This window comes from Sander lucioperca, chromosome 21 (assembly GCF_008315115.2).
Source record: "Sander lucioperca isolate FBNREF2018 chromosome 21, SLUC_FBN_1.2, whole genome shotgun sequence".
Lineage (NCBI taxonomy): Eukaryota > Metazoa > Chordata > Actinopteri > Perciformes > Percidae > Sander > Sander lucioperca.
This window is the reverse complement of record NC_050193.1, coordinates 6,268,378-6,282,993: the sequence shown is the minus strand read 5'-3', so window position 1 is coordinate 6,282,993 and position 14,616 is coordinate 6,268,378. Positions and strand designations below refer to the sequence as shown.

General features: G+C 45.7%; 1 protein-coding gene across 1 annotated transcript in view; it reads left to right on the top strand.

Annotated features, from left to right (window-relative positions):
* pde4a (phosphodiesterase 4A, cAMP-specific) overlaps positions 1 to 14,616 on the top strand; it is a 51,285-nt gene that overhangs the window by 14,360 nt on the left and 22,309 nt on the right. The window lies entirely within an intron of this gene.

The window sequence follows — 14,616 nt, the reverse complement described above, 5'->3', positions numbered from 1 at the left end:
TCATTATAAGAACACATTCTTCAGTGGTCAATGGAACAGAAAAACAAATGAAGAAGGGGATGAAAAAAGACAACAGGAGCACAGATAAACAGTACCGCAACTAAAAGCGAAATGTATCCATCTTTTACAGTTTCGTGGACATGTCTCTTAGCTTTTATTTAGCATAGTCAAAACAGCAACCTCTCCAGTCTGACCACTAAAGTGTGACAGAATAGAGTCAGACAGATGCTGAAAAGGCGTGACGTAATGTGAGGAAAGGAAGTGAATACAAGGGACGGCAAGCAATTAAATGACACATGAATAAAAATGAAAGACATACTGTACAGTATGACTCATCAGACAAGGATGTCACATTCGCTGCCCCGCTGCAAGGCAATGGCCCTGGGGCAGTTTTAGGACAAATAAATCCACATGGATAATCCTGCCTTCCTGTCGTCACTAATGATCTAACTGCTATCTCCAGGATGATATCACTGATTTTCTTATTGTTCTCTTGCTAACATTATTCTCCTAGTTAATGCCTATTATAACAGCAATAATTGGAGTACAGTTTTGCTAATTGTCCTTGTTAAATCTATGGTAGCTATATTTGGTCTCCAGTGATGTAATATACCTAAACACATTTCATTTTGCTAAAGAGTTGTTATTTACTTTTTTAGGGTATAATCCTTAGTTATATAAATTCCTATGCATTTTAGTATGTGTTATCAAAAACTAATAAAGTAATTTAAGCAGCTATAATTAATATGAATAACAATGAATAAAATGACTGTGTGATGTGAAAGGGGTTGCTTGAAAATTATCTCTTGACTCTGCTTTATTGCATTTTTCAGCTCACTGTTTTGGGTTTCCTGGTTTGGTTCACTCTCACTGCTCTCAGAGCATTATTTCACGTAAGTTGCTCTAAAAGCTCAAAAAATCACCAGTGTGTTACCTTCCCAGGACCAAGTGGCAGACTAGTTAACTAGACTAAGTTAATGTGCAGGACTGTCTTCCCCAAAAAAAACAAGGGAAGTCAGTCGTTTCAGCAAATGCCCAAAAAGAACATTGTGTTTACAAATCAAGTGACAAACCCCTTTAGTGGCCGCAGTAATTAAGATTGTAGTCTGTCATGAATATCATGGGTCAACAAAACTTCTACTTTCGACTTTAACATGAGAGACCGCCCATTACCTACTAACAGTTAACGTTGGTTTCTTTTACAGTAATCATGACCACAATCATTCCTTACGTACCCACATAGTTACTGTTGTAACCTTGACAATATTATATGATCTTTCCCTAAACAAGTAATTAATAGAACCTCACCAAAAAATAACTCTAGTGTTGTAAGAACAGAAAACAGATCCCAATGCACTCCCAAGCCAGATGAAAGATACAATCTCTCCAGCATGTTCTGGGTCTACCCCGGGGTCTCCTACCTGTTGCAGACCTCCAAAGGGAGGAAGCATATTAATCAGATGCTCAAACCACCTCACCATGCTCCTTTTGACACAGTGGCTCTTGTCCGAGCTCCATCCGGACGTCTGAGCTCTCTAAGTGTGAGCCCAGCCACCCTACAGGGGAATCTAATCTCGGCTGCTTGTATCCGCGATCATATTCTTTCGGTCCCTACCCAAAGCTTATGACCATAGCTATGGGCTTTTGTAAAAGTAGAATTGGTTTTGCTTCATAGTGCTGGTTGTTTTTCTAGTCATATTCATCAGCTGGGACTAACTTAAGAGTGCCTTACTTTTTAATCCACTTTCTTACTGTATAGCACTGCTTTACATGGGGTTAAATATGAAGGACAAAACAACAAAGTGAACAAGGGGGAAGCAATTCCACGGTGCACTCACTTTTGTTCAGCCACGCCATGAATGCATTATAGTACAGAGTCAGAGCCAGAGCATCAAGCTAAATGGACCATTTCACTGTGTGCAAATCAACCTTGTACGCTTTCTCACTCAGCTGCACCCTGCCCAGCATTTGTTTTTGCCTCACATTATATCGGTAATTATCTATCATTCCAGGGTAATACGCAGCCAACCATCTTTGTGCTGCGGAATATGTATAACGAATTGGATGCCAAGACTGCTTATTAGTCTGTATTTCACTTCAAGATTGGATTAAATATGACAGAATTTAAAATTAAAGAATAAATATGTTGATTTTCAGGCTATGAAACGCACAGTGTTAGATAGATAGATAGATAGATAGATACAGTAGATAGATGGTGACACAAAGGTAGCTCTGGATGACTCACACTTTTCTCTCTCGCGCTTCATCTCTCTAGTCTGGATTAAAATAAAAGAGGCCCAGCAGCCCCAGCCTGCAGAGAGGGAGTTACACGCTCCATCTCAGAGATAGGGTGATGCACTAAAAATACCACTCCTTGTGTGGGCTTGTTGGGGAGGGAGGGGGGGCCACAGCATGGGGAGGGAGGTTTATGGATTTGGTGGTATAGACGCCAGGGCTATCACTACTTTCTATAGTCCAGCTCGATCACATTTCCAGCTTCTCTCAGCCGTTTCTTTCCTCATCATTTCTGCTCCACAATGTGCACTAATTGGGTTTTGTAAGAGCACTCTTCCACTTTTTAGGAATGCTGGTCAGTGCAACTAAAATCTTGTTCATTGAGCATAATTCAGCTGGCTTTGATCTTGTTGACCCCTATTCCTTTTTTCCATCACACGCCTGTCTGCTAGAGTCTCCTCTCTGAGAAACTCCATTAAACATCAAAAGCAAATCCATATCGTTCTATTGCTCTCGCTGCTGCAGAACAGTTACTCTCCGCGTCGAGGAGTTTGTCTCTCAACTCCTAATTTATCTGGATGAGAGTGGAAGGAAACTAAACAGAGCACCAATTGAACACGTCTCTCCATCTGTTATCTCTCAGGATGGTTCTCTGTGTCAGTGGATCCATCTGTTTAGCCCAGCTCAGTCTCTACAACAGCAGAGGGGTGGAGAAATACAATGGAGCTCCTGTAACACAAACCTACCACTGCTTTTTGAGAGTACAGTTCCTCTGGTTAACCCCCTGATATTTGGGAATCGAAACTGGTTATAAAAAGAGCTGGATGTTTGTTGGGAGTCGTGATTCTTAAATACTTACCTTTCACAGTAAACGGCCTCTGGGATCACAAGGGGGATTTACATATAAAAGAGCAGGGAGCACTTGTAGGGGCAAGGATAAAGAGTGAAGAGAAGAGGAAGAAGCAGGAGAAAGATGAGTTCCTGCTGGTGTTGGGTGTGCCCAATCTCAGTTGTAATTAATCATTTTGCAGTTTAGAAAGGAGAGAAAGTGAGAAAGACACTCTGACAGGCAGAAACACTGATGGATAGAAGACACAAGAGAGACAGAACGAGAAAGCAACTGAAATAAATACAAGCTGTGCTGAACTTGTGGCCCCCTGTTTCTAATACATGCTGCAAAAATGCAGCACACAACAGCAAAATATAGTTTGCAGAGACACAGAGCAGTTGGAAAGAGGTTTTTCATTTCTTTGGCTTTACTCCAAGACAGTGTCTGTTAAGATTTCCTTGCATACAAAGTCACCTAATTTTCTGACACTACAGCAGGAAAATGACCCTAAACATGCAGACAAGACAACCAATGATTGTTTATGTCCAAATAGTGAACTAATCTTGACTGGCCAGGACAGTCATCTGAACTCAGTTCAACTGAGCATGTGTTTGACTTCCTGAAGACCAGATTGAAGGCAAAAAGGCCGCAAAACAAGCAAGAAGTAAAGATGGCTGCAGTACAGGCCTGGCAGAGATTTACACTATGATCTGCAAGGGTTTGCATCCAAATGTAAAACATGAATGTTAATTCTGACTGGTTGAATTACTTTCTGTCCTCTGACCAAAGAAAAGGCAATTTTCTACACCGTTTGCCTGATGTCTATGTAAACACCCTGATATTAAAGCTAGGAGCCGTGTTTTTAACCTCACTGTTTCAAATCAAATCCTATGTGCTCGAGATACAGAACCAGCACAACAAAAAATGTGTGATTGGCCTACAATATTTTCTTACTCCACTGTATTGTTGCAATTGAAATGTAACATACAACAGCCATGTGCTGTGCTGTAGGCCATGTCACAAAGTTGCATCTAAACAGAGTTGAAAGTGGAGCAAACCCGTGAAGCAGACACGACGGTGGCAGAAGGAGTCAGTGGAGACCTGAGGAGAGACTCCTGTGAGTTTGCGGGAATTCAGAGATCTGCTGATGGTGATGTATGGTGACGCCTCTGGTGGGTTTCGAAGAATATAGAGTGTAAGACAATCCACAGAGTGACGGAGCCCAAATTCCTCAGGTGAAAGAAAACACTGCGCTAAGAGCTTTGTGTGTCTAATGTGAACTACTCAATCCGGGTAGAATTTATTTTGTACAGTGCATTAATAGATTAAAAGGGCTGGCAGTGGCTGTCCTTTCATAATGTGGAGGGCCTGTTGCTGAGCGGAATAAAGGCTGATTATCCTGTCTAGTGTAGACCATCAAATAAATCCCTTTCCTGTGGCATTTGCCAGGTGTGTGATTGCGGCCAATCCCTCCAGGTTCTTCCTGAAAGGCATATGTGTTCTGCACTTTCAGAGGCTGAGGCCGGCTCTCTGTGTTCGGCCGGGCGGAGTTGGGTTGGTGATCCTGTGGGCAGGATAATCTGCTGTAATCCCCAGCTCTGTGATCTGACCACAGCGCAGCAGAGAGGTGGATAGGTGGGAGAGGCTAGGCCTGAAGCAGACAAGACAACTTTTTCGGTTTTAATTGGCTTGGTTATTTGACTTTGTTGTAATACTCCATGAACGGTAATAAGTACAGTTTTTCTGATACTGTGCACAGCGACATTCAGTCCAGTATTAGTATTGAAATATAGATCTCTCTGCAGCTCTGCTGATTTATAAACTGAGTGTGGGGGTAGGGGCTGAAGTGGATTTGAATTTTCATCGGGGTTAGCACTGGTTTTATTTTTATCTGAGAAAATATCTCTGACTCACTCATCTGAGTTTTCATGCATGCATGAAAAGACTTAACCTCCATCATGCAACTGTATTCAAACTGGGGAAAGGAAGGTTCTTTTTCTAACTTCTTCTGTGTTTCACTATGGGAATTGCCTTGGTGTGACCAACTGTGGAAGCTCCAATGACACCACGTCTGTCCGTGACAGACAGGTCGAACTGTGCTAGGGCCACGCCTCATATAAGCACAGTCGACCAGCTCCTTACAAATCATTCTCGCTTTCTTCCCATGAAGAAACTATACTAAGCTCCCTTAGCGCTTCTAGGCTAGCTTGGTTGCTTATCTGCTAAACAGTTCACAGACGGACCGTTAAGGACTACGTCGCCAAACACAGTTCCCGACCTAGTCTGGATTTGCTGTACTTCGCAAGAAGTTTTTACCTTGTGGTTACACAGTTTGAAAGCAGTGTCCACGTCAAGGCGAATTGCTCTTCTGTCGGCTAGTCGGTATTTGTTTAGCTGTGTAACTCTTTTACCCTCTGGCTAACGCATTACAGCGAGCCTCCCTGGGTTTGGTTAGCTTTCGTTTGTTAGCCGGATCGGGTACCTGGAGTGAGCTAACGTGTTACGACGGGCTAACTCTTTCGGTACATGGTTAACGTTAGATTGGGCTAAACCCCGTTTGCTAATCTTGCAGACAAGCTGTCACGACGCGCCTGCTAAGGTTGTATATTTACGCCGTTTTTCTTCCTTTCCAGTCACCATGTCCACAGCAGCGGCCCCTGCCAAAGGGTCGGAAGCGAAGGCTAGTGAGACTGTATCCCGCCTGTGCCCCGCGTCATGTGGGGCATCCATCTTGGGCAGGGACCCTCACCCGACGTGCATAGCCTGCATGGGCGCTAAATGCGCTCAGGCAGCGCTGGCTGACTCTCAGTCATGCACCCACTGTGCGTTAATGCCAGAAAAAATACTGAAAAGGCGACTGAGGGTGGTGGTGGCCAAAAGTCATGACCCATGTCTGTTGGGAACCACCCCAAAAGCCACAAACAGTACCCATCAGCCGCAAGCTACACCTAGCTGGGCGGACATGATGGACGAGGAGTCCCTGGACATGCATCCACTTTTCGAGGACCTCCTCGAAGTGGTACTGGGCTGTGAGGACGCAGAGAGCGATGCCATCTCTGATCTCCTCGACATGGATGGACTGGAGGACGAGGAAGAGGACTCCACGTTCCCCGTTCAACAGTCAAGGCCTCCTAGTGCATTCAACGCTGCTCCCCCAGCTGACAGCAACTTGTACGAGGTCTGTAATTGGGCAGCTGCCGAATTGGGGATACAGTGGCCGGCAGCCCAGGTCATCGAGGGGGCAGAGAGAGACCTGTACGGCAGCAAGAGGCTCCCACCAGCCCAGCATGCGAAACAGCTTCTGCTGGCAGTGCCTGCCTGTATGAAGGAAATGAGCCGGTACTGGTCCTGCTCGTTTAAAAGTAAGCTCCCAACCAAGGGTTACTCTAAGCTTGAGATCCACGGGATGGGGGCACTGGGGCTGGCCGAACCCCCAGTGGTGGAGCCTTCAGTGGTTCATCACCTGCACCTAAACTGCCGCTCTCTCTCAGCCTCCCACAGCATTTCTATTCCATAACAAAATGGAGCGCCTCACCGCCTCCATGTTTCAGAGGATGTACAGATATGCAGCATAGTCAGTGTGCTCTCTAAATGCAATGACACTGCTGGCTGCATACCAGGCTGCAATCCTCTAGGAGATGGGTCATCAGCTGGACGGCCCACCTAACCCGGTCCTCTGAGACAAAATCTTTGTGGTGAACGACCTTGTGCTGCCTTTGACCTCTGCCTGCCCCAAAAACACCCCCCGCCCGATTTTAGATCTCTGTGTGTTAAACAGACACCTATGAAAATACACGTTCAGGATGTTAACACACAAAGTGCTCTGTCGTTCAATCCGCCCGGGGGACCAGTTTGTGACAATAGATCTTTCAGATGCATATTTCCACATCGCCATTTATCCCGCACACAGAAAATTTCTTAGGTTTGCATATCGGGGCAGAGCCTACGAATACCAAGCCATCCCATTCAGGCTGTCCTTAGCACCAAGGGTGTTCACCAAGTGTGTGGAGGCAGCGCTGTCTCCGTTAAGGAACAGCGGTATCAGAATATTTTCGTACATAGACGACTATCTGGTCTGCTCCCACTCACGGGAGCAGGCAGTCCGAGATTCCACTATGGTGATAAATCATCTCAGGGATTTGGGGTTCAACATAAACTGGGCAAAGAGCCGAGTAGAACCTGCGCAATGTACGGAAATAAACTCCCTCTCCTACTGTGTCACGCTATCGGAGGGAAGATTAGCGTCTCTGGTACAATGTCTCTCCCTTTTCCGGCTGAGCAAAGCCGTGTCGTTCAGAATATGCCTGCGCCTGCTCGGCATTATGGCATCAGTAGTGTCTGTGGTACATTTGGGGCTTTTAATGGGGATTTTAAGCATTGGGTTGCAGCATTACGCCTGTGTCCACGCCATCATCTCAACCGAAGGGTGAAAATAACTCTGGCGTGCATAGCAGCCCTCCACCCATGGAGAGACACGCCGGCTCTCGCATCAGGCATCCCGCTAGGGGAGATATCATCCAAAGTAACCATGACAACGGACGTGTCCCTGTCAGAATGGGGAGCGACGCTGTTAGGGAGAACAGTGAATGGCACATGGAACCGGAGGTTAGCCCAGGCTCACATAAATGTCTTGGAGCTTATGGCGGTTTCTGGCTCTGAAACATTTTCTGCACTTTCTCCAAGGTCGTCATGTTTTAGTGAAAACAGACAATTCCACTGCGGTTGCATACATCAACCGCCAGGGCGGCACTCGCTCACTGCAGTTGCACAAGTTAGCTCGCACAGTGATTTTGTGGAGCAGCAGGAGACTGCTGTCTCTTCGAACAACACACGTGGCAGGCGTTCTAAACAGGGGTACAGATCTTCTGTCACGGGGGAATGGACAGGAGATCTGAGAGAGTGGACTCTCCACTCACAAATCTGGCAGAGATACGGTCAGGCAGCCTTCGCCTCGCAGGAAAACTTCAGTGTCCAGTGTTCTTCTCTCTGTCAGGCGTAAATGCACCACTGTGTGTGGATGCTCTAGCCCACCCATGGTCAAACGTTACTCTATGCATTTCCCCCCCTCAGTCTGATCTCCCCCACCATAACGAGGGTGAGAGGACAGGGCCTATCACTAATCCTGATAGCGCCACAGTGGTCATCCAAGCATTGGGTAGCAGAGATAATACAGCTCCTGGCAGGAGAGCCATGGCCTCTCTCCATACGCAGAGACCTTCTCTCCCAAGCGGGCGGGGAGATCTACCACCCTCACCCAGACCGCATAGCGCTCTGGGCTTGGCCCGTGAGAGGTGGAACCTGAATGCATCAGTCCTGCCAGAGCAGGTCATTGACACCATTCAGAGTGCAAGGGCCACATCCACCCACTCTCTTTATAGTCAAGTAGCGGGCTTTTGAGGAGTGGTGCGAACATAGGGATACCATCCCTTTTCAGTGTTCTGTGGTTGGACCTGTTGTGTTTCCTGTAGTACCTGATGGATAAAGGGAAGGCTTTTTCAACAATTAAGGTGTACTTAGCTGCTGTCTCAGCTTGTCACGTGGGTTTCGGGGATAAGCCGGCGGGGCAACATCCCTTAGTTTGTCGTTTTATGAAAGGGGCATGCCGCAAGCTCTCAGTTTCCAGGCCCCTGGTTCCTTTGTGGGATTTGTTGGTCGTGTCAGACGCCCTCTCTCATCACCCGTTTGAGCCTAGGGAGGCAGTAGGGATGAAGGTTGTCTCTCTTAAAACAGCTTTGCTCTTGGCTTTAACCACTGCAAAGCGCGTAAGTGACCTACAGGCTTGGTCTAGTCACCCTATCTGTCTGCAGTTTGCCCCAGGGCTCTCTAAAGTCTTTTTGCGGCCCAACCCAGCCTTTGTGCCTAAGGTGGTGGAGTCAGCCTACAGGTGTCCCTCGGTGGAGTTCTTGGCTTTTCACCCGCTTCCTTTCTCCTCAGGAGAGGAGCAAAGACTTCACATGTTATGCCCTGTCCGGGCTCTGCACATGTATGTGAGTCGGACGGCTGGGTTCAGAAAAACGGATCAGCTGTTCGTGTCCTGGGCTACTCCCCATAAGGGCAAGCCGTTGTCCCGCCAGAGGCTATCCCACTGGATTGTGGAGGCCATATCATTGGCCTATGAGTGTAAAAGTTTGCAGGCCCCCCAGGGCCTGAGAGCTCATTCCACAAGGGGCATGGCCACATCATGGGCCCTTTTCAGGGGTGTGTCAGAAATTTGTGTAAAAGAAATTTGTGAGGTTTTACAGGCTGGATGTTTCCAGATCGTCCTTGGCACAGGCTGTGCTGGAGGCTCCGGGGTCAGTGTGACTCTCGGTTCAATATGATTTTGGCTTCAGGAGATTCATGCAATCCAAGAGTGGTCTAGATCTCCCATAGTGAAACACCAAACAAAGTTAGAAAAAGAACTTTAGGTTACTTAATGTAACCCCGTTCTTTGATAACAGAGTGAGGTGTTTCACCAGCACGTCCCTCCTTGCAGAGACACGGAAAGAAACCTATCTGGAATGATTTGTGGAGCTGGTCGACTGTGATTATATGAGGGGCGTGGCCCTAGCACAGTTCGACCTGTCTGTCACGGACAGACGTGGTGTCATTGGAGCTTCCATAGTTGGTCACGCCGAGGCGATTCCCATAGTGAAACACCTCACTCTGTTATCAAAGAACCGGGGTTACGTTAAGTAAACTAAAGGTTTCTGGAGAGCTTTAACTCAAATGCAATGTATGCTGGGAAATATGCTAGTAAGATAATGATGTTTCCCCTCCTCAGTCTGATCTCCCCCACCATGACGAGGGTGAGAGGACTGGGCCTGTCGCTAATCCTGATACCGCCACGGTGGTCATCCAAGCATTGGGTAGCAGAGATATTACAGCTCCTGGCAGGAGAGCCATGGCCTCTCCCCATATGCAGAGACCTTCTCTTCCAAGCGGGCGGTTTCTTGGATAACATAATTGATGAGTTTAATGAGTTTCAGTCGCCAGGTTGCAAGAAGTCACGAAGCTTGAGTTCAATTTTCCCAGCTTATTCTGCACTTAAAGTCCATGTTGCAGGTTAACCACCACTGTTGATTAATGGGTACATAAAGCACTCAACATATGTATATCATTGTTAAAAATGTCTCCAAATAGTGTTAAAGGCCAGTTTTTGTCGTTTTAGTCGTTTAGTGGGTTTTTTAACGCAATTCGGTGATGACGTCACGTTGGGGAGACGTGCCTCAGCCTAGTACTAGAACTATGGTGACTGACTGGGATGAGGAAGAGGTGTTTTTACTGTCAGTGAATAGCACCGAGTGAAAGTCAATGTTTTCTTTATATCTAGTGACGGTGATCATGTCGTTAGTTCAGATAAGTACTGGTAATCTAGCTAGATCTAGAAATAGAAGGCATCATGCTAGCTATGGGCTAACTTGCCAGTCAGTCCCACCTGTGAAATCCCCCGACATTGTAAACACATTTTCGATTAGATATCTCACGTTTTGATGGTAGCCTAATAACTCCAGTAACAACATATTTGCCTAGTGTTTATTTATTATTTGGATGGGGATGCTGTTCGGCTTTTCACAAGTTTAGACAGCTAGCTAACGCTACGCTGACGTTTTGCTAACGTTAGCGCAACAGCGTTAGCCTAGACGGCTAGGTAAATATTACGACTGCCTTCGGAGTTTCCTATATCTGCGTCCCCGTTGTCAACATAAGACCTGTGGCGTTAGTGCTCTTTTTGTACCATAATTGTATTGAATGAAATGTTAAGCTTCGCTCCTATGAGATGGGTGGATATTTGTTACGTTACACACAAGGCTAACTGGCTATAGTTAGCCTGTGCGTATGCTAGCAGAATTAGCTAACGTTGCGTAGCCAGCCAGCAGCTTCGGCAGTAGTTCCAGCGAGCTAACCACGACAGCTAATACATCCACAAGCGTCTCTATTTCAATCATCACTGCAGGTTGACTGCTTTTAGCAGCAGAGGTTGATTGTGGGCGACAATACTGTCGTGGTTAGCTCACCGAAACTACTGCCGATTGCCGAAGTTGCTGGCTGGTTACACAACGTTAGCTAATTCCGTTAGCATACATACAGGCTAACTATAGCCAGTTAGCTTTGTATGTAACAAAAACCCACCCATCTCGTAGGAGCGAAGCTTAACGTTCCATTCAATAAAATTATGGTACAAAAGGAGCACTAACACAACATGTCTTATGTTAACAACGTGGATGCAGATATAGGAAACTCCGAAGGCAGTCGTAATATTTACCTAGCTAGCAGTCTAGGCAAACGCTGTTGCGCTAACGTTAGCAAACGTCGGCGTAGCTAGCTGTCTAAACTTGTGAAAAGCCGAACAGCATCCCCATTCAAGCTGTGTTTCACTTTCCCTCCAATATTATTATACACATAATAAAGACACATGGACTCGGTCGAGACCAAAAGCCATATTTTGCAACACCAGTGGCAGAGACCGAGACCATAGACAGTGAACAGAGACGAAGCTTTTGTCTGTCATCTCCCCAACGTGACGTAATGCAATGCATTGTGGGGGAAAAGAGAATCATTGCAAACAGCTGTAAAATAGTACTACTTTTTCGTATTTTATTCCGTTTTGTGATATCCATTGTATTTGATGTTGTTGGGTAACAGTTTAAATGTTTATTACCAACAAGCAAATTGTGCAAATTCATTAGAAAATAAACCCTGCAACATGGGCTTTAAGGACTCTCTGTAAGAAGATGCATCGTTCTGATTCAATAACCACATTAGTACCACAGTAATACATGTGTGTAAGATTTATTTCTTAAAATCCAATTCAGCTTGATGTTACACAGATGATATGGTTGTGATTGGGATGACTAATATTTGATCTAATTCCATTGAGTTAGTAAAAAGAAAATCACATTTTACAGTGTGACTACTGACCAACATATCACTGTCACACTGTTAATTTCTGCTCCAGTGTGCTGCCTATTGTATTTTCCCCTCCTGCATGTATGTCATATTATTCTCATCCTGGCTCTGTGAAGCTACAGTGGCCAGATGCCCTCTTTTTGCCCATGTGGCGTGGTGCCAGCACGTTCCCTTCAGAGCTTCTGCTTCTTGTGCATCGTACTGTAAATGTCAACATTAAAATGTAAGCAGACTTGAGCGTGCCTCTGTTTTTCTATCTTTCTTGTGATTGCCTGAGAGGCACAAAGGGCAAGCCGAGGCAAGAGATGGCAAGCCTGCTCTGGACATGTCATTTGAGACATGTCAGTTACGGGCATGTTGCCCTAAAAGCATGCCCCAGCCTGAGAGTGCTTCATAATAAAAAAAAATAATGCGCTCCATAGATCCGTGGATGATTCAACCGCAGAAATAGAGTACAACTGTGATTATATGGTCAGCCTATAAAAGTATCACCCTTTCCCAATTTGCAAGAGGCCGCTTCTGTTCCCTTCATCTCCCCCCACTACCACCCCCACACTGGTAGCAATCAGCCAGGTGCTAAATGCCTGGGTGAGGCACAGCTCATGGGTGGGTGGGGGGGGAGGTGAAATTGCACGTGGAAATAAGCATCTGTGCTTGCTTGGCAGAGGAGGAAGCGGAGGCAGGAAATAACTGTCATTCTTCACTGAGCTGAGAGTACGGACTCGGTGTGTGTGTGTGTGTGTGTGTGTGTGTGTGTGTGTGTGTGTGTGTGTGAGAGAGAGGGTGATGGACTCAGGCTGGTTAATCATTAACTTAGTGAACTGAAGAGGATGAAGAAAAGGGGGTGGGGGGAGAGATTGACTGGGAGTGTTATTGTTTTTTTAAGTAGCTTAAAGCAACACTATGTAACTTTTCCCGCTTCGGTCCCCCTACAGGTTGGAAGCGGAATTGTCCATTACATTACATTGTCCAGTTCATTTGAACTACAGATCTGCTACCCGTTCTGGCAAACTTGCATAATGTAATGTAATGGACAATTCCGCTTCCAACCTGTAGGGGGACTGAAGCGGGACAAGTTCTCTAGTGTTGCTTTAAATTAATGAGAGTTGGCTTATCCCCTCAGAGTGGCCTGATTAACAGCACCATACAGTGTGATGGAGGGAAAGGAGAGCTGACACCAACCAGACTGTTTGGAAAATGTTGATGTCACAACATGCTACCATCCGGGGGCTTCCTTGTGATGACTGTTAATGAATAATGGATTGAAAGAGAGGGTCAATGGAGGGGCTGTAGGTGAATCTCCTCTACACTCTCATGTAGACTTATAGGTTTAATTAAACTAATCGCTGCATTGACTCAGAGCTCCAAAGCCCTTTGAAGCCTGCTGTATTAATGACATGAAATCAAGCTCCCCCTTTTGTTGCAGAAATGTGCAGAGAAGAGAAAAAACTGTTCTAATTTAATAACCACATTAGTACCACAGTAATACATGTGTGTCAGTTTTCTTTCTTAAAATCCAATTCAGCTTGATGTTACACAGCTACTGCACATGTGATAAATGAGCTTTACATTTTCCAAGTCAGCGTCCATATCTCTCTGTCTTGCAAAATGAGTCGCGTTGTTAACAATTACCATAGGTTTGTCTCTGGCATGCGTCACAGAGCTCCGGTGAGTTAACAGAGTGAAGCAGTTCAGGTAGCAGGGCTGAATGAGAGACAGCAGCTTTAGTGTGCTCCTCTCCATCCTGACAGAGACAGTTTGTTATCTTCCATAAGAAGGAGTCACTCAGCTGACACAAATCCCCTTCCCTCTGAAACCTCTGATCATCATGTCATTGTCCTCAGCGATACACTCCAAGGACTCTGCTTCCACATAATGAAACCAAGAGAGCTGCCCACAGCTCAGCTTATAATCACCCTGTGTACATACTGTGTGTGTCTGTGTGTGCATGTGCATCTAGTTTGCCTTTTTATAGTGTTTCAGTGAAAACAAAAGAGCTTCAGAGTTAATGCTCATCTTTGTGTGTGCACTTAAGTGCAACATGGGGTGTTTTTGCCAGTGTGCCTGTCTGTGTGTGTGTGTGTGTGTGTGTGTTTGTGTTTGTGTGTGTGCGTGTGTGTGCGTGTGTGCATGTCTGCATGTTCGAATGAGTCACCACTTTGAGAGGTTTCACCAGTTATTATTGAGCTGGGACTCATGTATTTAATAGTAGATAGAATAATTGTCTCCTCATCAGCTCTCCAGGGATTACAATAGTGTCATGTGAATTAGAATTCTTGACATTTTTCCAAAGTCTGTCTTTGAAAGGCACTGTTCAAACAGGCTGTATGTGAGGCCTTTATATAATCGACTTTCCAAGACAAGTGCCACCATCCATTCCCATTGCGTCCTAAATAAACGATAGTTACTCACTACCAGGAAAAGAAGGGAGGGAAAAGTGAGACTCAGAAGAAAGGGTAAGACACTGAATGTGGAAGGCAGGAGAAGAGGAGGAAACAGCTTGACAAGGAATCTTATCTTTTACTGTGTTCTTTGCTGTGCTCGAATTGCTGAAAGGTGGAACATTGAATTCATGCAGCAGGTTTTGCTTGGCTTTTTTGTTTGAGAGCTGCTCTTGCAGAAAGAGGCTGAGGGAAAAACAGACACTATTTACAAGTCATCTC